Source organism: Herpailurus yagouaroundi, unplaced genomic scaffold (genome assembly GCF_014898765.1).
Source record: "Herpailurus yagouaroundi ecotype Mexico unplaced genomic scaffold, PumYag 77, whole genome shotgun sequence".
NCBI classification, from domain to species: domain Eukaryota; kingdom Metazoa; phylum Chordata; class Mammalia; order Carnivora; family Felidae; genus Herpailurus; species Herpailurus yagouaroundi.
This window is the reverse complement of record NW_024412388.1, coordinates 22,775,054-22,799,525: the sequence shown is the minus strand read 5'-3', so window position 1 is coordinate 22,799,525 and position 24,472 is coordinate 22,775,054. Positions and strand designations below refer to the sequence as shown.

At 59.9% G+C, this 24,472-nt stretch overlaps 1 long non-coding RNA gene across 1 annotated transcript; it reads left to right on the top strand.

Moving 5' to 3' along the window:
* Positions 1-19,314: 19,314 nt before the first annotated feature.
* Positions 19,315-22,306, top strand: LOC121018206 (uncharacterized). The gene is made up of 3 exons (XR_005785083.1): positions 19,315-19,407; positions 21,649-21,772; positions 22,245-22,306. It is a non-coding gene; the product is annotated as an uncharacterized LOC121018206 (long non-coding RNA).
* The last annotated feature ends 2,166 nt before the right edge of the window (positions 22,307-24,472 follow it).

Sequence of the window (24,472 nt, the reverse complement as noted above, 5' to 3'; positions counted from 1 at the left end):
CAGGGGCCTCCTGCCTCCCAGTCTCTGGAGGCCCCATCAGGGGGTCATGATGCCCATTTATAGACCAGAGCACTGCCACCAAAAGGCCTAGGAAGTGCGAGTGACCTCTCAGACGCCGTGTCAAACACAGCTCTGTCCCCACAGACCCAAAGGAGTGGGGGTCCCTGAGGGGTCATGATCTTACATCATGAGTTTGAGCCCTGTGTCCACTGAGGGGTATCTCGGGCTGCAGAGGAGGCTGGGAAAGGTCAGAGCGTAGCAGTAAGGGAGGAAACACACAGGCTTCGGGTGGACAGCCTGCTTGTGGGCGGGGTCATCCCATCTTGTGGGAGGGGCCAGCCTGGGGCCTCAAATTATCTGTCTTAGAGACTGGAAAAGTGGTCACAGCATCCAGTCGGGTGACAGTCTACCCAGAAGGACCCAGGTTCACAGGGAAGAAGGTGGGGCTGCTCTGAGCTGGGGACCCCAGGGCATCCCTCTGCAGAGAACCCCTCCCCAGCTCTCCCCACCGCCAGCTTTTGCCCTCTATCCCCTCCTCCTGGGCCTACCCTTCCCTGGCTGCTATGTTTCATTACCAGTGCACTTACCTGTTCCTGTCTCCCCGGCTAGAGCGTGAGCTCCGTGCTGACAGGGCAGGCATATAGCTGCCTCGGTCATGGCCGTGTCCCTGGTGCAGGGCTGGCACACAGTAGATACTTGGTATGTTTGGTGAATGAACGAGGGCAGGAATGACTTAATTCAACTTTAGGGGGAAGGTGATGAAGCAGGGGGCCTCAGCCCTTGCCTTGCACTGCCCCTCTGAGAAATGGGCCAGACGCCCTTTCCCCTGGAGAAGCAAAGCTCCCACTTCCGAGTATGAGGCACGTGCCATTTCCCAGCATGAAGTATTTTTGAGACTTTCTTGATCCCCCTCTTTGGGTGGAGCATACCTCATTCGACACTTGGAAGAATACAGTGCAGGGCCTGGAGTTGGGCTGCCGTGAGAGGAAGCTGCTGGCCGTGCCTGATGCAGTCCCCTCCCGCAGCACCCCTCCCCAGGCATTCCCTGCTTCGGTCCCATTCCAGATCAGTCCCCGAGCCACCAGGCTGGAGCATCTGGCGTAGGGAAGCCATCCGTGGCAGGGACAGAGGTGATGCATCCAGGTCTCTAGAGTCCGGGCTTAGAAGGGGTGGGCGGCACTGAGGAAGGAGAAGGGAGCAAAAAACATTTCATGGAGCCCCTGCCCTCTAGACTGCCTTGGATGTGCCTGTCTTAACAGGCAAGTCTGTCTCTTCCCTTGTCCCCCTGGGGACGGGCTCTGTAAACACTTGGAGAACTGACTGGAGAGTGAGTGTAGGTTCCAGACCCTCGGACAAGCACCACCCCTGTGGGGATCTCCATTCCTCTACCTGCGCAGGGAGGAGGTTGGAGCCACTCAGGGATTCCCAGCCTTAGCCATGCATTAGAATGCCCTGGGGTGGGATGGAGCTTTTAAAACTGCAGATACTAGGCCCCAGGCCCAGAGACTCAGACTCAGCCTGAGGCTGTGTGATACCCTGGTTCAGCACCAGGGCTCCGGAGTCAGTTAGTTCCAGGCTTGACTTGCGAGCCGGCCTCTCCCTTAACTGAGCGACCGTGGGCAAGTGCCCGTACCTCTCTGGTCTCCTCCCAAAATTTGCGTGTTCAAGTCTAATCCCCAGTGAGATGGTATTTGCAGGCAGGGCTGTGAGGAGGTAATTCGGTCTTGGGGTGGAGCCCTGGCGAAGGGGACCAGAGTCCCTATAAGACCACAGAGCTACCTCGCTCTCTTTCCTCCACGTGAGGCTACGAGAAACCAGCCGTGGGCCACTCAGGACCTGACCACACGGGGCGCCCTGATCTGGGACTTGCAGTCTCCAGAGAACTGCAAGAAATCAATTTCGGTTGTTTAGAAGCCAGGCGAAGACAGCCACGGGATCTGGTGCACAGGTTGTGTGAGGACGTGTTGATCCAAAGCGCTCACCACCCCCCTCCCTTCCCGGGGCGCACCGTGAGGCTCAGGCACCACGAGCTGCCGCCTTGGGGGACCCTGGTCGTGTGTCACGTGGCTGTGCCTGAGGTCCCACCTGGGAGGCCGGCTGGGCCCTCCCACCCCCTCCTTTCCGCCGACTCCCCTGGGGACCAAGCCGCTCTGCCTGTTTAGCCCTCTCAATCAATCTGCCTTTTCTTCTCCCACTTAACCAACAGCTTCATTTAAAGAGCCATCTGGGAAGATGGATGGATGGCACAGACACATTTTGCAGAATAAGTGTTCAGGGAGAAGAGCTGAGAAAACAAAGGCACAGCACTGAGGACGCCCATCTTACGAGGTTCCATAACTCTGACCCTTGGAGCAGGGCAGTCTGTCTACACTGTACTTTCCCTGCTCTGCACCCCCTCCCCCCCACTCTTCTCGTCATCCGGGTGCATCTCCGGTCTTCAGGGGGCCTGCTTTGCTGACTCCCTCCCTCAGGTGAACCCTGCTCTCTCTCACCAGGGAGGGGCTGCTGCGGGGGCTCTCTTCCCTGACACCCTTCCTGTGCGATCGCTGCCCCACCTCGGGGAGCTGCCCACCCCCAGGGGTCCCGGGTGAAGGTTTGTCTACTTGTGGGGTCTCCCAGGGCGGATGGGGAGACAACAGGTGGACGCCCCGCGAAGGAAAGACGCGGCCACCGTTGGGATGCGTGGATGGCCCTGGGGAGCGGTAATGACCTCCCCGTCTCTGGAGGTGTGCACAGAGGACAGGTGAGCGCTCAGCAGAGAGGCCTTACAGGAGGCAAACTAGCCGAGAGGCTGAGAAGCTGGGGCTTCGGAGGCCGAGAGCTCCGGGCCGGGTCCCGGCTGCATCGATTACAAGGCGTCCGACCTTCAGCAACAACTTACACTCACGGAGCCTCGGTTTCTTCATCTGGAAAATCAGGCAAAATAATAGTTCGCACTCTCCGGGGTTGTCATGGCGACGAAAGGACATAATGTGTGCGCAGCGCTCAGTGCAGGGTGCACGTTGTCATTACCAGGTGGGGGAGGTGACCAAGATTTTGACCTTCAAGCAATTCGAGATTTAAAATATCTGTGATTTTAAAAACCTACATCTCCGCGATTCTGTGATTCAATTATCCAAAGATGAAAGGACTTCATCAAATTCTAGGGCTTGAAGACAGTGTGATTTTGTGACCCTTCTCATCTAAGGCTCCTTAGGGATCTAAGGCGGGGCGGCCCCAGATGCGCTCTCCGACCGACGGCACTGCCTGTCCCCCGTCCTGGACTGTCACGTGGGTCCCGGGCAGGTCCCTCTTCCCTCTCCAAACCTGCTGTCTGCTGCTGCTCCTCCTCAGTCCCCTGGGCCCACATCCGGCCTTGTCTCCTTCTCCTCTGCCCCAGACGCACCAGGTCTCTCGGTTGGAGGGCTGCGTTTCCCGCCTCAACACCTGACCCCCGAGGCCACCCCAAGGCAGAGGATGAGGCTGGTGAGGCTTCCTTCAGCCCCCCGGCAATCAGAGTCCTCACGCTCAGTGCGTCCGGGGCGCTTTGTAAGTCACCATCCCAGCAACCGTGTGCCCCCTCACCCCCGAGGGGAGGAGGCCTCTTCCCTGGCCCGACCTAGCCCCGCCCCTGCTGCCCTCAGCCTCCTGGACTTCCTCCCACCTCTGCAGCCACCTCCCACCTCCCCCAACTCTCCCGGTTCTGTCACACTGATGCCCTCCATGGACTGAGTCCCCACCCCCAAGCTTGTATGTTGAAGTCCCAACCTCCAGTGGACTGGTATTAGCAGAAGGGCTTCGGGGGGCGGTGATCAGGTTTCAGGGAGGTCCCCCTGTGACGGGATTCGTGCCCCTCCAGAGCAGGAAGAGAACTGCCTCGCTCTCCTTCCTCCACGAGGACACAGTGAGAAGGTGGCATCTGTGGCCCACAGGAGGGCCCTCACTGATCCGACCTCGTAGCGTCCTGCTCTGTCCTTTGGGCCCCTGAGCTGTGATATTTTGCTACGGAAGCCCCAGGCTAATTCAGAGCCCACATTCTCCCCCCGCACCTCCCCCTGCGTGAGCTCACCACACCCGTGGGCGCATCCCCGTCCAGGCGCTTACAACCCCGGGGCTCTATCTCCTGCCAGGCCCTGGGCCGAGATCCACATCGATGGTCTCTTATGTGCCCGGCAGGTCCCAAGTGCTGGACATACAGAGCCGAGCTAGACAAGCCGCCCGCCTCCTGCCCCTTCCTGTCCGGGGGCTCAGCCTCTGCCATCTGGGGGGGCCACCACCCCCGCCCTTGAGTTCAACCCTTCAGCTTCCTGTCAGCCCTGCTCCCCCCGCACCGTCCTCATCCCCGAGTTGCCCCCGCGGCACCTGCTCACCCAAGTCAGAGACAACGGGGCACCCCTGCCCCTGCCCCCCCTACACCCCAGGGACCACCCATTTTTATGTCTTCAAACCTCTGGATTCCACCCCCTGCCGCACCGCCCAGCCCATCTCAGGCCCCGTCATCTCTGGCCCAGATGTCCCCATGCCCTCCCCCTGGTCCCTCAGCCCCACCGCTGCCCCTCCGTCCATCCACCCCGCGACCCTGAGACCTGAGCGAGGGGGGCTCCCCTCACCCTCCTCCCGCGGCGCCTCGTCCGTCAGGACACAGGGGACAAGGCCTGGCGCCCGCACCCCCCAATTCCCTTCCTGACCGGCCGGAGCCCGCGTGGACCCCATCCCTGGGTCTGCTGTCCCGAGGGTGAACCACGTGGCCTGTGTGCACACCGTCGAGAGCCGCGGAGTGCAGCCGTGTGTGGGGGTGCAGGGCTGGACCTGCCGGCCGGGGTGTCTGCACGCTGCGGGCGAGACTGTGGAGGGAGGGGAGGGAGGGCGGGGCGGGGGTCAGGGGTCAGGGGCCAGCTCACCCGACACAACATAGTCCAAGGCTGAGGAGTCTGAGAATTCCAGATCAAAACCTGGCGTTCCAGGTCACTTCAAAAACGTATCAGTTCAGGGAGGCGGATAGAACATACAGGATTTAACTGGCTTCAATCACGACTTTTAATACTTTACTGGTCTTTGGGCCTCACTGGTTCTCGTGTCCTGGGCGGCACACGTATTGGGGCCACCCCACCCACCAGACAGCGATGTCCAGGCACGGGACGGTCACACTGATCCCTGCCCAGCACCCACAGGGTGGCTCCCTTCCCATCATGGCCACCCTAGCCACTTAGGACGAGGTTCCAGGGCTCCGGATGAGCTTTGTTGTCCTACAAAGACTGGCAGGGCAGGAACTCGGGGTCAACAGTGGCACATCCAGCCTCGAGCCCACCTGCTGGGGAGGAGGTGGAAGGAGGCACCAGAAGGCTTGGCCAGGATTCAGGGGCTGCGCATATCAGAGAGAGGCAGCGGCAGGAAGTTGGGGCTCACACCCAGTTGTGGGGACACTGCCCACCCCCCCCAGGGCCGGCTTTCCCATCCAGGAAAGGAACAGGCCAAGCCAAGGCCTCCGGGGGCTTTTTCACCCCCAAATCCTGGGCCCTCTGGCCCCCCCCCCCCCCCCCCAGCAGCCCCAGCTGCCCTGGTCTCTAAGCCCAAAGGCAGCCAACACAGCTTTGCACTTCACCTCTCTGCTGGCAGGCCCTGGGGGCACAGACGAAGCTGATCCAGAAGGAACCCGGGTCATCTGATCTGCGCTGGGGGTTCTGACGCGGGAAGGGACCCGCTCCCACCTGCACCGCAGGGGGCTGAGGGCCAGACCCAGCCTGGGCCCGGGGACACCTGGCTCTGGAGGCCTGAGCCTGACTCAGGGCCTCTGCCTCTGGGCCAGCCTTCCCAGCCACCCCGTTTCCATGGCAACCAGAGCCCTCTGGCTGGGCTGAGCCCCACCCCACCCCACCCCTGCCACTGGGAAGGGAGCCTGTCCTTGCGCCGATGCCGGTGGGAGGACACAGTCATTTCAGGGGGACCTGGGTGGACGGCAGACGGACTGTGATACTCGAGACTGGTGATGCGTCGGGGTGATTACAGATCTAGGCGCCCTCTGCCCCTGCGTGATTTTGAGACAAATCAGGACGGTCTTACAGCAGGGAGGCAGGTGTTTCTGCTTTTCCTTGGCCTGTGAAGCTGGCTGTACTGTCCCCTCCGAGACGGCAGAACCGGCCTCCCGGGCAGGTGGGGCCCAGAGTTGGGAGCCGCACCCGGTGGGGGCCTGGAGGCTGCTGGGCGGGCGGGGCTGGGACGGGAGCCCCTTGGGGAGTCCTGGGGCCTGAGCACAGCTGGGGGGCGGGGAGGCCTGGCTCCTCCCGGGGCTCACCTGCTTCTGGGCTGACCCTGCCTGGTTCTGCCCCACGGTGACCATGGACCCCTCCGAGCGGGCAGCCGGGTCGCTGGGAGGGGCCCAGGTAAGATCCGGGTTTGGAGGCAGGCGCCACGAGTTCCGATCTCCATTCTGGCCCCAGGCCTTGCACCAGCCTCCTCCCTCCCGTCCAGCCTCAGTTTCCCCACTGGTAGAGCGGGATGATGAGGCCCGCCACTCAGGGTGGCCGTGAGGCCCCAGTGGGCACAGTGGGTAACTCAAGGCACAAGGACGGCATGGTGAGGGGCAGGACAGGGCGCGGTCCGGGCACAGGCTCTCAGCGGCTGCGGACCTCGGCCACCTGACACGGCGTCTCCTCGCTGTGTGACCTCAGGTGGGTCACTCCCCTCCCCGATCCCTTCTCTGCGAGGGGGTCCTGGGGACACGGGGACACAGGCGGGTGGAGTGCTGGGCGCTGGCCTGCGGTGCTCACGCCGTCTGAGGCCTGAGGGGGCCTGTCCCCAGGACACTCGCGAGCCTGGGACATGGGACGGGGGCAGGGAGGGGTGGTTTAGGGGGCTCGCGGGCTCAGCGCACATTATGGAGGCTTCAGAAAATATCTGCGGTCGGTGCAGCCTCCCCCCTGCCCCCCTGTCGCCAGCTGAGAGCCAGGCGGCCACCAGCCTCCGATCCTCGGGCCTGAGCCCGGGGGACCTGAGCTGCTCGCTGGCCTCGGTTCTTGGCCGGAAGGAGCTCCACCCTGGGGCGCCAGGCCGGGAGGCACAGTGGCCACAGTGACAGGAGGGTAACTGGCTCATCTCAGGAGCGGCTGCCAGGCCGGAGCTCCCACGGTGCACCGGGCCCCGCGGCCAGAGCTTCCCAGCATCCCCCGGGTGCTCTTGGCGTCCCTGCGGTACACGTGAGGACCCAGGGCTCAGAGAGGGCCAGCACTTCTCCCCAACAAGCACAGGAAGGGGCAGAGGCAGGAACCACCTCGTGCCTACCCGCAGGCTCAGCCCCGGACAAGAGCCGCGTTCCCGCTTCCCGGCACAGTCCTGGGCTCAGCTCCTGTCCTCGCCCGTGTGCCCGCGCCGACCGATGCGGGCTTGGCTGGGAATGCGTCCCCCGTCTGGACGGGCTGTCTCCACGTGGACTGATTGGCTCCTGTGGCCGGGCCAGCTCTCGGAGGAGCCCTGACGGGACGTCTACGCCGACAGCCGTCGACAGGGACGTGCGGCCACGTGAGAGCAGAGCCCCTCTGGAGGCCCAGGAACTTCTGGACGGAAAGGAAAAGAGGCTGCACCTTGGAACCCTGAGAAGTCGTCAGCAAGGCCGGGCCCCGCGCTTGGCAGGAGGCTGGGGCAGGGCCGGTCTGGCCGTAGACCGGGAGCAGGCCTCCAGCCCGGCGCGGTCCTTCCCGGCCCCACGTGCCTGGCGGGTGGAAGCAGTGGGGCACGGCCACTGTAGGGCAGGTGGGCGCGGCGGTGAGGACTGAGTCACCCTGGCCCCGTCACTGTGCCTGAGGTCCTGTCCTGGGAGCGTCCCCTGCCCAGAAGCCCCCTCGTGGCCTGGGTCCCTGCCAGCTGTCTGTGACCTTCTCTCCAGGGCAGGTCCCTGGCACACAGCCTCGGGTGTCTCTCTCTCTCTCTCTCTCTCTCTCTCTCTGTCTCTCTCTCATTTGGCCCTGCTGTGCTCCAGTCTGAGCTGGGGATGGGGGTGGGGGGGTGCAGGCAGAGGGTCTCACAGCCTGAGCATCAGGTCTCTACCGCCCCCCCCGACCCACAATGGGCAGCCCCTCTTCCTTCCCTGTCCCTCTGCAGAGACGCTGAGGCTCTGCACTCCCCTGCCCCTCACCTCCCCTGCCCTTGTCCTAGTTCACCAGGGTCCTGCTCTTTCTCACCGGGACCTGCTGTGTGACCTGGGTGTTCCCAGCACCCCCAGCACAGCCAGGCTCCCTCTGAATGTCTCTGTCCCCTTGAGTTTGCTCTGATTTCTCAGCCCCCAACACCAGCATCTGGGACATTTGCTCACGCCGCCCTCCCCCCGACTCCCCACTGCCCAAGGCCAGGCAGGCACCCAGATCCCCCGGGGTCCCCATATCCCCTCCCCTTCTGGCCTCTCTGGCGCCTCTGCCCTGGTCCAGACCTATGAGCTCACATCCCAAGGGTAACACAGCCTCCTCTCTGCCCCCAGCCTCTAGGCTCCTAGAATTCAGAGGGAAGATCTTCCTAAATCAGACCCTGTCACTTCCTTCCTTGGAAGGAAGGATCCTCCTTGGGTCCTCTGCTTTGAGGATAATGCCAATATTATGCCAATAAGACCGCTGCTCCTTGGTATGACTTATAAGTCTATTCACTCATTCGTTTGACAAATATTCATTGAGTCACTCTTATGTGCCACATAAGAGTGGGATAGAGCAATGAGAAAACAGTCACAGACTCCTGTCCTCGGGGAATGTACGTTGCCAGTAATGGAGACAGACAGTGATTAACTGGGACGTACTGCACACGACATCAGGATGGGTAGAAGCTAAGAAGGACAGCAAAGCAGAAGGGGTAGAAGGTACCCGGAAGCGTTCGCACATAGAGAGCTGGTGGGGTAGCCCTCAGGGACAAGGTGGCATTTGACTGGTGGCTTAAAAGAGTGGGAGGGAATGAGCCATGAGGAGATCCAAGGAGGGGCATTGCAGGCTGCAGGAATGGCATAGCAAGTGCAAAGGCCCTGGGGTAAGAACGAATCTGGTATGTCTGAGGACCAGGACGTTAGCGCCTTCCCCCTCGGCCTGGCGGGGCCTCTGCGATGGTTAATGCTAATGTGTCAACTTGCCTGGGCTAGGGCATGCGCAGAAAGCTGGTAACAAGCTATTTCTGTGTGTGTTTGGGGGGGGTGCAGTTCCTGAATAGATTAACATTTGAATCAGCAGACTGAATAAAGAAGACTGGCCTGTCCAATGCGGGTGGACATCATCCAATCCACTGAGGATCCAGGGCAAACAAAAGGCCGAGGAAGGACCAATTTTCTCTCCGCTTTGAGCTGGGCCACCCCCGCCCCCGCCCCCTCAGGCGTTGACCCCACCGAGTCCTGGGCCTTCGGACGCAGACGGGGTCTCCACCGGCCTCCTGCTTCTCAGGACTTCCGGTTTGGACTGGAGCCACACGGCCAGCCGTCCCGGGCCCCCAGCCTGCACGTGGCAGGCGATGGGATTGTGGTACAGCCTGCTCGTGCTTCCCTCGGAGAGCCCCGACTCAAGCAGCCTCCTTGCCCGGCTCCCCTCCGGCCGCCACCCTCACCCCACAGCCACCCCCTCCGCCTCCTACCGCCTCCCGCCACCGAATGTGCCGGTCATCTCGCCGCTCTGCAACCTGCGCTGGGCCTTCCCCAGAGGTGCTTTTCCTCGCACCGCCCACACTCCTACTTACTTTTCAGGACAGGGTTAGAGCTTCCAGTGTGCTCTTCAAATCCCCTGTGTTTCCCCTGTCAGGCAGCCCGGGCGTTGTTCTCCCTCCAGCCTGCCAGGCCTACCTCAGGGCCTTTGCACTTGCTGCATCCTGTTCTGGACCCCTCAGACATTTGCATGACCCAGAGCTTCATTTCCCCCAGGTCCCTACTCAAGCGTCCCCTCCTCAGAGAGCTCCCCCTGGACCCTTCATCCCTCTCCACCCCTTCCCCTGTTTTCTCCTCCTCTGTAATACATACCGTGACCTGACAGAAGGTAACAGACTCGTTGACTTGTTCATCCTCTGTCCCCCCGCTAGACCGTGGGCTCCGTGGGGCAGGGATTTCCTTGTCACGTTCACAGCTCTACCCCGGTGGCTTCAAGAGTGCCCGCACACCGCGATCGATGTATTTGTGGAGAGAAAAACGCAGGCATGAATGTGTCGATCACACTGAGCTGTCAGAGTCTGTTCCTGCCCCGCCCCTTCTGCACTTGGCCAAGCACCCTGAGGGCTCCCCCAGGACAAGGGCCAGGCCGGCCATCCCTGTGCTCCGGGCCCAGCGCGGGTCCAAGCACGTCATACCATCAGCCAGGGTTTCTGCTGATGGACGGCTGGACGGGGTGTCCCTGAGAGCCCGCGGTTTAAAAATAAACCTGCTCGTAGCTTTTTCTCCTGTGTCGTTCGTAACTGCCCATCAAGGTCCTTGGCAGAGCAATTTCAGTCACTTGAGGGGGCTATTCAGGCTCAGGGAACAGTAAGCGTAGACGGAAACACAGCAAATCACATGAACCCGAGGGACGGAGGCCCCTCCTGCCCTGGGAACGCAGCACAGTCCAGGGAGAGAGGGGAGGGGGCGTGGAAGGTTTGTGGTCCCGCTGAGAGGCACGGGGGCCTCGTCGTGGGGACGCCCAGGATTCTGGGCCAGGGGGCCTGCGAGCCGGCGGCCCCTCCACGTCAGCTCTGGGCTTCTCCCCCTGCCTGGGCGTGTGTGAGGAAAACCTGTGTGGGGCGTCCTGGGAGCTGACGGGGGCCCGTGCCTCTGTGGCCCCGGCTGAGCTGACGGGTGACAGAGGGAGGATGAGGAGAGTCCTCCCTCTGATCCTCCCTCCAGCCAGGGCCCCACCACGTCCTCCTTGGGGACAGCCAGGGCTCATCCCATCACGTGGCCTAAGCCCACAGCTGGGGGTGGGTCCCCTCACTCTGCCCTGACCCCCTCCCCCTTCTCCGACCTCTCTCCCCCCACCCCGAGGCAGAGCTGCTGTCCCCTGATGGAGCCCTCGCAGTGGTGGGGTCTCTAGCTGTCTGTCCCCTGTTCTTTCCCAGATACGAGTGTGCTTCCGGCCATTTCCCTTGGGATACAGCCCACCATCCCCGTCCAGCCTTCTCACCCGAGGAATGGTGGCTCCCCCGCCCGCCGTGGGCGTCAGCCAACAAATTCCTCACCCCACACCCACCCGTCCCCAAGGTGGGGTACTTCCACCTTCAAAACTGCCCCCTGGGTCTGCCCTCTGCCATCCACGCCCTCAGCACCCCTCCGGTCCAAGCCCCCCATCAGCTCCTGCCTGGACGTCCCCCTTCCCCTCTTCACGGGCCTCCTGTCCCTACTCTGACCCTCCATGGAGAATGTGGGGAGCACAAGTCACATCAAGTCCCCGTTTGCTTAAAACCTGCAATGCTGCTCAGGACGCCTTGAACAAACCCAGCCCTTCACCCAGGCTCTTCCCTCCCCATGGCTCTGCCCCGGCCTCCTTCTTTAGTCCCTCTGACCCACCCCAGGGCCTTTGCACATGCTGTCTGTGCCCCCTAGATCACGCTGCCTCCCTCTCTTCAGGTGACCAGCTCCTTCGGGTCTCCGCCTGAAATGTCAGCTCCTGATCCCCCTGAGTTAGTCCTCCTCGCTATCCTCCCGTGTTGCCTCTTGTACACGGCGTGCTTGACTCCATCCGGAGGTGTGGCTGTCTGCGTGACTTCTCCTTGAAGAGCCACGTTCCTTTCCTGACAATGAACCCAGGAGTGTGGGCACCCGTCTGCTGTATGTCATTCTCCCCTTCCCCCGGCAGCGTGTGCCTGTCACATAGTAGGTGCTCACCAAATAACCTGGATGAATAAATGGAACCATAGGGATAGAAAAAGAGCAAAGAATAAGTAGACTGTGGCCCTTAAGTAGAACAGGAATAACTCAAAGTGTTTTAATTGTTTTATTCGGGGGGGGGGGGAGGGGCGGAGGACAAGTAGGCTTGTTTTTTATTTTGTTATTTTTAGTTTTGAAACTCGCACTGCCTAATCAAAGCTAGTAATTACAAGTCGTGTTTCTGGTTCGTGCCTCCTCGACTCGGGCCCGAGGGCAGGAACCATTTCATATTTAAGCAGTATTAGTTCTGCGGGGTTCTCAGGGGAGCGGGCGCCTGCCTGAGTGTGGAGCGTAATTCTCAGGGATGCTAATTAGATCAGGAAAACAGCCTGGGCCCCCGGGCAGGGCTGCTAGGCGTGGGGGTGAAGGGTCTCCCTCCAACAGGCCCGAGAGGCCCGCCCACCCGCTGTACCCCACCCCACTCGCATCCCCCCACCGCCCCCCAACCCGTCCTCGCAAGCCCAGCCCCCCGGGGAAAAGCGAAGCCCCCTGTCCCCCCCCTGGGCCACCTCTGCCAGACCTCCCCCGGGGAGGCAGGCTACCTGTGGTAGCCGCAGGAGGTGAGGGGCGGGAGGAGGCGTTTCTAGACAGCCAGCTTCCTCCTGTCTTCGGGCTAGGCGCAGGATCGATCCTTCCTGGACGAGCCCTCCTCTCCCGATCACTTCCACCAGCGTTTCCCACCCACCGTCACCCTCACTGCCACCGTCACCACTGTCTCGCTTACCAGGTTCCGGATGGCGCTATGTCCCGGGCACTCCGCATACCCGGTCAAAACCCCCGATGGAAACCTCCCGAGGCAGCGTCACTGGCCGCGGTTTGCAGACGAGGAAACCAAGGCTTACAGAGACAAGGCTCTGGCCAAGGTTCCCCGATGGGCGAGTCGGGGGAGAGCACTCAGCTAAAGAGAGCAGTACCCCCTGGTGGCTAGAACACGGGCCTTGGCAGCCCGCAGACCTGTGTTCGAGTCCTGGCTCTACTGCCTACCTCGGGCCCCTTTTCTTAGCATCTCTGAGCACCAGTTTCCCCGCGGTGCCACCAGGGGGTGCTTCGACAGCGTGGCCATTTCGCAGATGTAGAAACCGAGGCTCGGGGAAGGGGAGGGCTTTGTCCACATTTGCGCAGTCAGAATGCGGCGCTGGGGCCTGGCCGGGTCTGTCTGGTGCTGTTCTCCGCTGTGTCATCTACCAGGCAAGCTGTGATCAGTCTGCGCCCTCGCCCGGAGCGCTGGACCCCGGGAAGCTGAAGGTGGCAGAAAGCCCACCTGGAAACGAGAGAGCTGGAGTCCTGCTCACTTGTGCCTTTGCTCTTTATTACAAGGGAGCGCTTCCTCCACGCCGGTGCTGAGCCACATGGCATTTACAGCACGTTATAGTCTTTGCCTCGCTCGAAACAACCCAGGCTGGCACGGCTATTCTCCCCGTGTTACATGTGGGGAAACTGAGGCCTTAGGCCCCAGGGCACCGCATCCAGGAGGTGCTGTTAACTCCCAAGCCCGGGCTCTAACCTCCTCCCGATGGGTGCTCGGTGGCACTAAGAACGAGCCAGCTCTCATCTCAGTCCCCCTGCACAGCCTCGAGCACCTGCAGGCACTCTCAGCCCCATTTCACCGATCAGAAACCTGAGATCAGAGGTAAAGCCAGGACGTAGCTGGTCAGTGGGGAAGTCAGGCCCACCGAGGCCCCACGGACCACTCTCTGTCACCCGCTTCCAGGCTTTTCTTAACACTCCGCGTGCCCTCTTTCTCAGCGTGAGCGAGGGGAACGTGATGTGACACGGGCGTGGAAGGGTGTGGGGGGCCTGTGGACATTAGCTTTGGGGAATGGAGAGAGGTGACGGTGGGGGATGTCATGCCCTAAAGGGTCACACAGAACATGAGTGGGGACATCCAGACCCAGATCCAACCAGCCAGGCTGCTGCTAGAATGTCCATCTCCTGCAGAGGGGGCGGGGGACCGTGCAGAGTTGTCCCCATCTGCCCCCCCCCCCCATCCTCTCCCCTCGGGACCCTCCGGGCCCTGCTGGACAGAGGACGCAGGGAGACACTGTCAGTCACACCCACCTGGCTCCTAGAAGAGCCTCGGTGACGCCCCATCCCGGCAACAGCTCCTGGGGAAGACAAGCCTGCCCCCCCGCAAGAGGGGTCTCTGAGATGCCTTGTGGGAAATAGTGAGGGGAGGGGGCCAGAAAGAGCCGATCACAACCTGCAGACAAGATTGTCTGTTCTCTCCCTTCCCCCTCCCCGCCTTCCCCCTCTTCCTTTCTTCTCTCTCCCCCTCCGTCTCCGTCTCTTCCTCCCTCCCTTCCTCTCTTGCTTCTTTGTTTCAGAAAACACTAACTGATTTTTCTCTGTGTTTGACCCTGGGCTTGAGTGTGCAGTGCGGAGAACTGTCGGATGTGATGTCCAACGTCCGGAGCTTCCCGTCCAAGGGCACCCCCGCCCCAGCAGAGAAGTGCAGCAGCACCTCACTCACTCTGTGGCCCTGGGCCAGCGGAGGACATGGACGTGATCTGCCCTGGGGGGGCGGTGGGGGCAGGGCGGGAGCGGTTTCTCCACCAGACTCTCTGTTCCGGGCAATGTGCCAGGACCCAAGAGCTCTTAAGGGCCTATGAAAACGTTTAAGGCCCAGGAAAACAATTTATTTGGCTTCAAATAAAAAAGGAAAGCTGCAAAGTTGAAATTGATAAATGTTTAATCAAATGTCTACAAAGCGTAATATTATCAACTGCTCAACCATCCACTCCAACTCAGCTTCTGCATAGTTACATATAATTTGTATTTAGTGTGCGACGCTGGGACATTTTAATAGGTTTGATCTGATGGGGGAAAGGGGTTTCTAAAAGTGAGTGTCTGCGGCTGGAAAGGTCATAGAAGAAGGATGGCTGGGGGCGGGTGGCGAGAGCAGAGACTTGGCAGAGGAGGGGCACTTGGCTGGAAGGCTGCGGGGGCTTTTCCAGCAGAGAGAAGGGCACCCCCGGGCAGGGAACAGCATGTGCAAAGGAGCAGTGCCTGGCCGGGCCTGGTTTGCCCGAAGAGCCTGGACTAACTCACTGTGTCGGCAGCAGAAAGTGGGATGGGGGCGGCTGGGGGGAGGGGGGGTGGCGGGAGCACAGCTGTTCTTTCCCTTCTTGAGCCTCTCTCCATTCCAGAACCTTCTTCCCCATCACCAAGGCCCGGCTCCACCTTCATCACAGAGCTGGGCCAGGTGGTGGCCCCCAAGCCCAGCTGGGTCTCCCCACGGACCACTCCAGCCTGGCTCCAGATGCCCCGTCCTGTGAACCCAGGTCTGCTCAGGGGCTGCATCCCTGGTTCAGAAACCACCCAGAGACCCAGACTCTACGCTCGCTTCTTGGTTCATTTCTGGGCACGAGTGCATTGTTTCTTCTTCCCCAGCCCAGCATTTCAGCTCAAACACCCCTCGTGTCCGTTGAAGAGACGATCGCGCAATTACAAGCCCAGTTTGGGGAGGACACCCCCATTCTCTGCCCAGCTCAGAAAACCTCTAGGCTGGTGTCCTCGAAGTCCCTGTGTCCCTGGGCTGTCAGAGTGAAAGCCCGGGTTTCCTGGGGCTGGGAGCTCCACCAAGCAGGGCCCCTGTCCCCTGTCAGTGCAGAACGGCCCCGGTCCTCCCCGGCGACAGCAGGGGCAGGTCACTTCCTCTCTTGCGGGAGTACCAGGCTGGCTGGACAGCGGTGGAAGGACAGGCCACTTGGCCCAGCCCAAGGGGGCTGACGGCAGGGGAAGGGGTCCCCTCAAACCGCCCCTCCAGCCAGCATGTCCGCAGCCGAGGCTTTAGGTTAGATGCTGCCTTCTCCGGCCCTTGGGTTTTTCTTCCAAAATGGAACTTCTCTCTGCCCTCGGGGGGGGTGGGGGGGGGGGCCCCCGCGGGGGGGGGGGGGGCCCACGCAGCATGTCAGAGCAATGAGGTTGGGAGTTGAGAGGTGGGGTGGGCACGGGGTGCTGTGGGGGTAGAAAGAGTGGATCCTGTATACAGGATGCTCTGCCGTTTCGTCAGAGCAACACTAGACAGGTTCCCTCGCTCTCTGTGCCTGTTTTCCCCAGCCTCCCCGGCCTCACTGGTTGCCTTCAAAGCAGCTCCTTCGCTCGGCGACAAGTATCTGAGACAGTCCCGGGGGGGGGCGGTGGGGGACGCAGCTGTCAATAGGTGTCAGCGGCTCTAATAAGAATAGTAACCGGGATTCTAGTAATTCTGTTCTTGTTGTTAGTTCATGTTGTGTGAGTAATGCCTGTAGATGCAGGGCAAGCACGAGGGCCTCTGAGGCCCTTCCTGGTCTGGCCCAACCCTCCTCCCTCCCTTCAGTCGCGGAGGCCCCCCCCCCCCCCTCCTGCTGTTTCTGGCCTCTTTGCCTTCCGGCAGGCTGTTCCCCCAGCCTGGAAAGCCCTTCCATCATCCTCCCCTGGCAAACTCTCACTCTGCCTGGAGGAGACAGCCCAGAAGCCATCTCCCCTCTGAAGCCAGTTCAGACCTCCCTCCCCCACCCCTCCCAGGAGCCCCCTGGGTGGCCAGCACCTTCTCGGATACCTTCAGGTCAAATCTCCAATCACTAGAACCTGCACTTACATACCCTCCCCCCCAGGGCAGGGGCTTCCTCCACTGCCTTTTCTTCTCTGTGTCCCTGGTCCCAGAGCTCCACCTGGCACAGCGCGGGCGATCGCGTGTGATTACTGAACAGGGCACGGTGCCGGGTTCTAGGTCCCGAGCCATCCGCCCCGACTGCCCGTGTCGGAGCCTCGGTCTCCGCATCTGCAGTATGGGTGCGCCGGCCCCTGTGGGGCCCACCTCCCGGGAGCGCAAGAAGGCCTGGCGTCCCCAGGCTGGTGGCCCCACGCAGGGGGTGAAAGGGGAGGGACTGTCTTCAGTTCTGCCGCCTGGTCTTCGGCGAGAGGAGCTGAGCTGGTCATGAGGGTCGTCAGGGGGGACGGAGACGGAACTGCTGTCCACGCCAGCATCACCCCGGAGCCGCGGAGCCCGGGCTGAGGGCGGAGGAGGGCCCTGGGCCCGGCGGGCTGGCCGCACCTGCTCCCTGGGGCGGAGGAGGGGACCCGCGCCTGCCTCCGGGTGTGGCGACCCCGCGGCGCTGCCGGCTCCGGCCCCGAGGTGGCGCTGCAGGCCGTCGCAAGGGCCACTCAGCCCTGGGGCCGCTGGAGCCTGGGGCTGGGGAAGGGTCTGGAGGGAGCGGAGGGGCGGGGCAGGGGGAGGTGGGGAGGAGGGGCCTCAGAAATGGAGGAGAGGAGGGAGGGAGAAGCTGGGGGAACAGACGAGGGAAGGAGAGAAAATGCTAGGGAGGGGAGGGGAGGGAGGCCGGGGCTTCTTCCTGTTCAGGGGCTTGAGGAACCGGGTCCTCCTGGAGCTCCCCACCCCCATGTCTACAGGGCGGGCGCTTTGTCCCTTAACTTCTCTTTGACCCTCCAAGGCTCCCAGGGCCCTCAGGATGAAGCCTGAACCTCACAGCCAGCTCACCAGTCCTCTGTGATCCGACCGCAGTGCACCCCCAGCCTCCTCTTCCTCCACCTCTCCGTCCCCCTACCTGCACCCCCACACCCCAGGCCCCAGCCCTGCAGAGCTGCCCGCTGCTGGGGGGGGGGGGGGCGGGGGGGGGAGCTCTCCCTCTCTGCCAGACCTTCGCAGGTGCCAGGTTGCCTCTGCCTATACTGACCTCTCCCCATGGACCCCTCCCCCTCCGCCTCCCCATGGACCCTTCCCCCTGGCTCCCTGCTTCTCCCTCAGGCCTCAGCATGATCCCCTCCTCCCAGAGGTCCTCCCTGACACCCCTGTCCAGGGCTGGGTTCCCCCCCCCCCCCCCCCCCAGGCTCCCCGGCCCTCCTGCATCTGCCCTGTCCTGGCACTGAGCACTCTGGGTTGTGATGGATTCCTGTGTGTCCCCAGCCAGACTGGGGGCTCCCTGAGGGCAGGGACATGCCTCATTCCCTTCGGTGTCCCCGGGGCCAGCCCAGGGGCTGAACAGGCAGAGGTGGGCAACAGAAGGTGGGATGCGTGAATGATCTGATGGGGGAGCTGGGAGAGGGGAGCAAAGAAGAGAGGGAGCTGGGGGGAGGGGAAGAGCAGGATCCAGAGAGAGAGGCACTGAGGACACCAGGCCGGGTCTGCAGGGACCCTCGGGCCCTGAGTGCTGCCAGGCGGTGATCTCCCTCCTGAGGTCAGCTGGCTGCCTGGCTCTGGACCCTTGTGACCGTAGGGGAGGGACTCCGGTGTCTCCGATGCCAGAGTGCAAGAATGCAGCCAAAACTACTGAGGCACCAGGACCTGGACCAGGGACAGGGGCCCCTCTCACCAGAATGCAGTCTCTCTCTCTCTCTCTCTGGTTGACTCCCTCTCCCCATAGGACCCCCACTCCGGAGCCTTCTCACTACCCCACACGCTTCAACTTTATTCACCATCAGCTCTAATGACCCGCGGACCCAGCCAGCCCTCTTCATCAGGCTCTCAAAGCACAAATGGGGGAAGAGAAAGGCAGGGAGAGCCCCCGGCATCCTCACCGTGACCTCTCTCCGGTGCCATCTGTGCAGGACCTGCTCTTACCAGACACAATGTCACATCTTAGTCAAACAGCACCCACCAGCCGGTTCCTGGATTCTCATTTTACAGACGAGAGACCTGAGGCTCACTGCTTCCCATCCCCCACGCTCTCAGACGCTGTCTCCTCCTCTGCCAATATCCCTGCTGGGTTTCCTTGGTCGGGTCTTCTGTCGTCTCCGGGCCTCAGTTTCCCACTCTGTAAAATGGGGAAGGCAGAGAGAGCTACCAGGCCCCTTTCAGCTGTGACACCTGGGAGTCACCTCGCCCCATTTGGCAACAGCCGGCTGCCTCAGCAACGCTTGTGATCTGTGCCCTTCCCTCCCCGTGACTCGTTTGCTGTGTGGGGCCCTTGGAGAAGCCCCTGAGTAAATATTAATAATGCAGAGTTGCCTTCATGTCTGAGAAAGCAGATGAATCATTTCCTGCTTCCCTCCCGGGCTCCGGATTGTAGCTGAGGGTTTGTTGGATCTTTGGAGCAGTTGCCAAGAGACCTGGGCTGATGGGGTCTCATTGCTGGGGCAGAGCCAGGAAACAGCTAACCCCCCGCTGCCTCGCGGCCTGAATGCCACTGTCCCAAAGCCAAGTCTGCACCAGAGGCTCTGTGCACAGTCCTGACCCTGCCCCGGCCTGGCTCTGAGGCTCGTCCGGCCTCCCCTGGAAGATCCCGGGGTCCACCTGGCAGGGACGGAGGAGCAGGGGGCAGGGTGTGGAGGGCCTGGTCCTCACCCCCCACTGAGCCCTGCCGGTACTCATCTTCCCGGCGCTCATGCTGGTCATCACGCCCTGTGTCACACCCTGGGACGCATCTGGGTCCCCACCCCGTGTGGATGCCCTGAGCGCAGGGCCCTTCCAGGGGTCAGCCAGCCTCTCCAGAAGGGGCTGGTGCTTCTGAGAGCTTTTGTCCAGCTCCTGGTGACCCCCTCCCAGCCCTCTTCCCCTACAGGGGACCTCCCAGAAGGCACACTTGTAGGTCCAGCGGGAGCCAGTGAAGCCAAAGAGGATAGAGGAGAACTGATCCAAGTTGGACCAGGTGGGTTCTCTCTCCCGGAAATGGAGGGGGGGGGGGTTGGGACTGAGGGAATGTGGTTCCATCTGGGATGTTCTCTCCACTGGAGATGTGGGCGGCCATCCTCTGTTGGACTCAGCAGGCATGTTCCCGTGTCACTATTAGCGCTCCCCTGGTCTACCTAAGCCAGTTTGAGTTGATTCCTGCCACGACCAGCAGTGTCCGGGCCAGCCCGGCTCTCTGCTCCATTACCTCCCTCAGGTCTCTCTTGAGGTCCATGAGGTGGGCCTTTCTAGCCCCTCGTTTCACAGGTAACAAAACCCACAGGGAGTGAGCTCAGATCACTAGCGTAGGGTCGCCGGAGCAGCATGGGAGCTTTCCCACGGCCCCGGGAAAGTCTCGTCTCTGCAGACCTACACGGAGCAAATGGGTTGGAACTAGAGGTCCAGGGGGACTCGCTGGGGCCACTCCTGCCAGAACCCGCCGCCACCCCCCCCGCCTCCCCCCGGGGAGAAGGGTCACCACACCAGCGGACAGTGGGAGCTGCCTGAGTCCCCCAGGATAGCCCCGATCCGAGGGGGTGCCCCGCCCGTCGCTATTGGAACAGGACGGGACTCCGGCAGCCTGGCCCTCCCGCTGGAGATTTGGATGATCTGAGATCAAGGAAATCTCAGAGCCACCCGTTACTGCTGCTGTCATGCCACAGATGACTGGCTGGTGGCTGTAGCCTGCGCCCAGTACAATGACCTAAGTGACCTTCTGGTTTGGTCCCCTAGATGGGCCGGCGGATTATTTCCAGGGCCAGGGCTCCCGCTCACACTTCACATCCATCCCCATTACCCTTTGCTGCCCTTGGGGAGAGTGACCCCAGGGCTCTGAGATAGAGCTACTTAAAACGAGGGCACAGGCTTCCCGCAGTGACACCGTCACACTGTGGGCAGCAGCTGTCTCCACAGGACTGAAGGCTACCTTCAAAGTCAAGGGCAGAAGCAATGGAGACCATCCTCCCCAAAGCCCTTCCTTAAACTGCTGAGGGAACAATATTCCAGAAAGGGGCTAGAGACCGGCCCAGGTCTCGCGGTGTCATTAAGTGGCCCCACGTGTCATTAAGAGTCCACAGAAGCCACAGTGGGCGTTATGTGAAGCTCGGGGGTACAAGGGCAAGTCAAGCAGATGTGGCCTCTGTCCCCACGGCATTCACAACTGAAGGTGGGAGAGAGGCCACCAATGTTCCGTGCACCGTGGAGCGCCACGGGGACTGGGCAGTCTGGAAGTCAGGGAGGGCTTCCCAGGGGAGGAAGAGGAGCAGGAGGAGAGAGCTTGGGTGTGCTGGCGTCTCCACACATGCAGGAGAGTGGCTGTTCCGGGCGGGAGAGGGTGCAGCGTGAGGGCTATTTGGGGATGCTGGAGCACAGTGAGGAGGGCCAGGGGGGCACACGGGGCCGGGGGAGGGGCTTGACTCACATCCAGGACCCTGGATTCTAACTCCAGGCCGCCTCCCTCCCCAGGGGTGGCCATTTCTGGAAGGTGGGCCCCCACCCAACCCAAGAGAGGTGACACAGGTTAGGCACTCAGGTTGCCAGAGGGACACAGAGCAAACGAAGGGGTGGTTGGTCACTTGTTGTTTGCAAAGCTCTTCTCACACCTGCCCTTTCCCTGCGTCCTGAGCACTGTCCCCACTGCGCAGATAAGGAAACTGAGGCACTGTAGAGGGACTAAGGTCTCCTAACTGGTGGGGGGAGAAGACAGATTTGAGTCTAAGTCTGTTTAATTCCCCATTCGCATCTCCCCACTCACCAGACCGCCAGGCAGGATTTTAAGTAGGGTGAACTGGGAAGGGTGTCCCGCAGGATGTGAGTTTTAATCCGGTTTGGGGAAACAGAAAGGAACAGAGATCCGATGGCAGGGAAGGTGGGGGAGAGGAAAGGCCGGTGTAGGGCCTGAGGCGGGGGGGGGGGTCTCTGCAGGTGCGGTCAACTTAGCAAAAGGATCAACAGTACTGCATTTAGTTGGCGACCTAAAGGTGCCTGGACTTGGCTAATGCCTGACATGTGTCACCTCACTGGCCCCACAGATGCCCTGTGACCTGGCACTATCACAGCCAGTTAGTGGTAGAGTCAGGATCACACCCAGGTCCCCCCGAACAGAACCCAAGGGCTCGCCACCACACCCCAGAAGGAGCTTCCGCTGCCCGAATGTCTCCCTGGCTGTGTGACCCCCGACAAGTTGCTTACCTTCTCTGGGCCTCTGTTTCTTCATGTGCAGAGTAGGGATGATAATGCCGATGAAGCACGAAGAAGACATTGTTGTGCGTCCAAATCCTTCTTAGGAAAAGTGTATTTGGCTAAAAAGAGAAATCCGCGGAGTGACCAGAGCCAGTAACGCAAGGGTATGGAGCCGGCCGGTGCCGAGACTTTCTAGAAGGAAGCGGGTGAAAGTAGTCTGCAAGAGATAAGGAGGTCTGCCTCTTCCAGGGAAGGGGGGTGTGGACTCAGGGGAGAACAGCCAGTGAGGTGATAGCGTCTCCCCGCAGATATGCCATAAAGCTAATAAATTCAGAAACGCTTGGTGTGGGTGGATATTTTAGAAACCAGTGACGGAGCTGAGCTTTTGCACTTGAAATAACCCAGAACGAAAGAGACCGAGCCGGGCGGACAGAGGATCCCAAACACGGGAGAAGTCCTGGGACTCAGGACCGCCGGTGGCCCCAGACTGTCCGGGACTAGTCGTACTCGGTTCTCGCAGGGACGAGGGCACCCCGGCTGGCACCTGCTTACCCTGACCTTGGTAGTCATGCCTGCCTGCTTGCCGCCCCCATAACCCTCCCAAAGTCGTACATTCCTCCTTCTTCGCATGTCAAGCCTCCCGTTGCCCCTTGGGTTCCATCTTCGACTGCCCTGCGGCCGTTCTCGCTCCTTCCACCGTGTCATCTTCATCACGCTTCACGCTGCACCCGCCATAGCTTCCTGACTTGTCAAGGTCACTGACAAGCCTCACGCTGCCTCGTGTCAGGACCACGTCTCTGCTGGGAGGTACGTGCCACGGGGAGCCACAGCCCCTCCCTTCTGGAAACACTATGACTCCGTGACACCGGCCTGCCTGCCCTCCCATCTGTCCGGCTCACCTGCCTCAGTGTCCCTTGCTGAATTTCCGCCCCGGCCCCGAGGACTCAGGCCACTTCTTCTTGGATGGGAGACACCTCTTTCCTCTCCAGAGCTCATCAGCCGCCGTGGCTATTTTTAACAGTTTCATTGAGATATAATTGACATAGGATAAACTGAACATATTGCAAGCGACATATTTAAAGACATAATTAAAGTGATGATTTGAGGAGTCTTGACATATGTATGCATTCGTGAGACCGTCACCACAATCAGGATAATGAAAGTAGCCATCATCCCCCCAATTTCCCTCCTGCTTCTTTGTCATGTACCCCGAAAGCCCGCCCCCTCCTCCCCAGGCAACCACAGGTCTGCTTTCTGTCACTACAAAAGTTAACTTACATTTTCTAGAGTGTTATGTCAATGGAATCAAAGGGGACATTCTCTCTCTCTCTGTCTCTCGTTTTTGCCTGGTTTCTTTCACTTAGCTCCGTTCTTTTTAGACTCATTCATTCTCATGTGTATATCAAGAGTTCATTCTTTTTTTTTTTTTTAATTAATTTATTTATTTTTGGGACAGAGAGAGACAGAGCATGAACGGGCGAGGGGCAGAGAGAGAGGGAGACACAGAATCGGGAACAGGCTCCAGGCTCCGAGCCATCAGCCCAGAGCCCGACGCGGGGCTCGAACTCACGGACCGCGAGATCGTGACCTGGCCGAAGTCGGACGCTTAACCGACTGCGCCACCCAGGCGCCCCAAGAGTTCATTCATTTTTAAAATGGAGTAGTGTTCTATTGCATGGGTCCACAATTCATCTGGCCATTTTTCTGTCGATGGACATTTCAGTGGCTTTGTTTCGAGAGATTACAAATAAAACAGTTATGAACATTCACGTAGGAGTCTTTGTATGGACATATGTTTTCACTTCTCTTCGGTAAATACCTAGGAAAGGCATGGCTGGGTCTTACGTTATGCACACGTCTTACTCTACAGGGAAAAAAAGAACAAAAACCTGCCCGCTTTTCCAAAGTGACTGTAACATTCTACACTCCAGCAGAGCGCAGGAGAATTCCATTTCTTCCACAGCCTCACCAACACTTGGTTTGGTCAGTTTTTTTCTTATTTTTGGGTGAGTGGTGTTGGGATCTCCCTGTGGCTTTGACATACAGAGCCCTCATCTTCAAGGACAGCAAAGCGTTTTGCAAGTACTTGTTTCCCACCCATATAGGTGGTTTGGTGAAGGGTCTGTTCAACTCTTTTTCCATTTTTTAACATCAAGTTGCTCGTTTTTTGTTTTTGTTTTTGTTTTTGTTTTTTTTTTACTATTGAGTTACCAGAGTCCTCTAAATATACGGCAGGCAACTGCGTATTGTATCAGCAAGGATTTTCTCTGGCTTGTCTTCTCATTCCCCTAACAGTGCCTTTTGAAGAGCAGAACTTCTAAATATTTATGAAGCCCCATGTATCAATTTGTTCTTTTATGGATTGCGTTCTTGGCATGCTGTCTAAGAAATCTCTGCCTGACCCCGGGTCGCAGAGATACTCTCCTATGATTTCCCCCAGAAGTTTCTAGTTTGATAGTTTTGTAGTTATAGTTTATGTTTGGATGTATAATTCACTTGACCTTCTGTATACGGATCGAATTTCAAAAATTCATCTCGAGATCAATGCGGAAAGAATTAACATCTCAACCGTATTGAGGCTTCTGCGTCACGAACATGGTATATCCCTGTATTTCTTGGGTTTTTCATTTCTCTCGGCGATGTTTTATACAGGGGACAGGTTGTACACACCATTTGCCAGGTTTATTCCTGAGTACGTTATATTTCTCGATGGTATTGTAGAGGGTATGGTTTCATTAATTTCAATTTTGATTGTTCGTTGCTAGTATATAGAAAGACAATTGATTTTTGTACATTCATTTTGTACCACACAACCTTGCTGCACACACTATTTCTTGTAGCTATTTTTTTTATAGATTCCATCA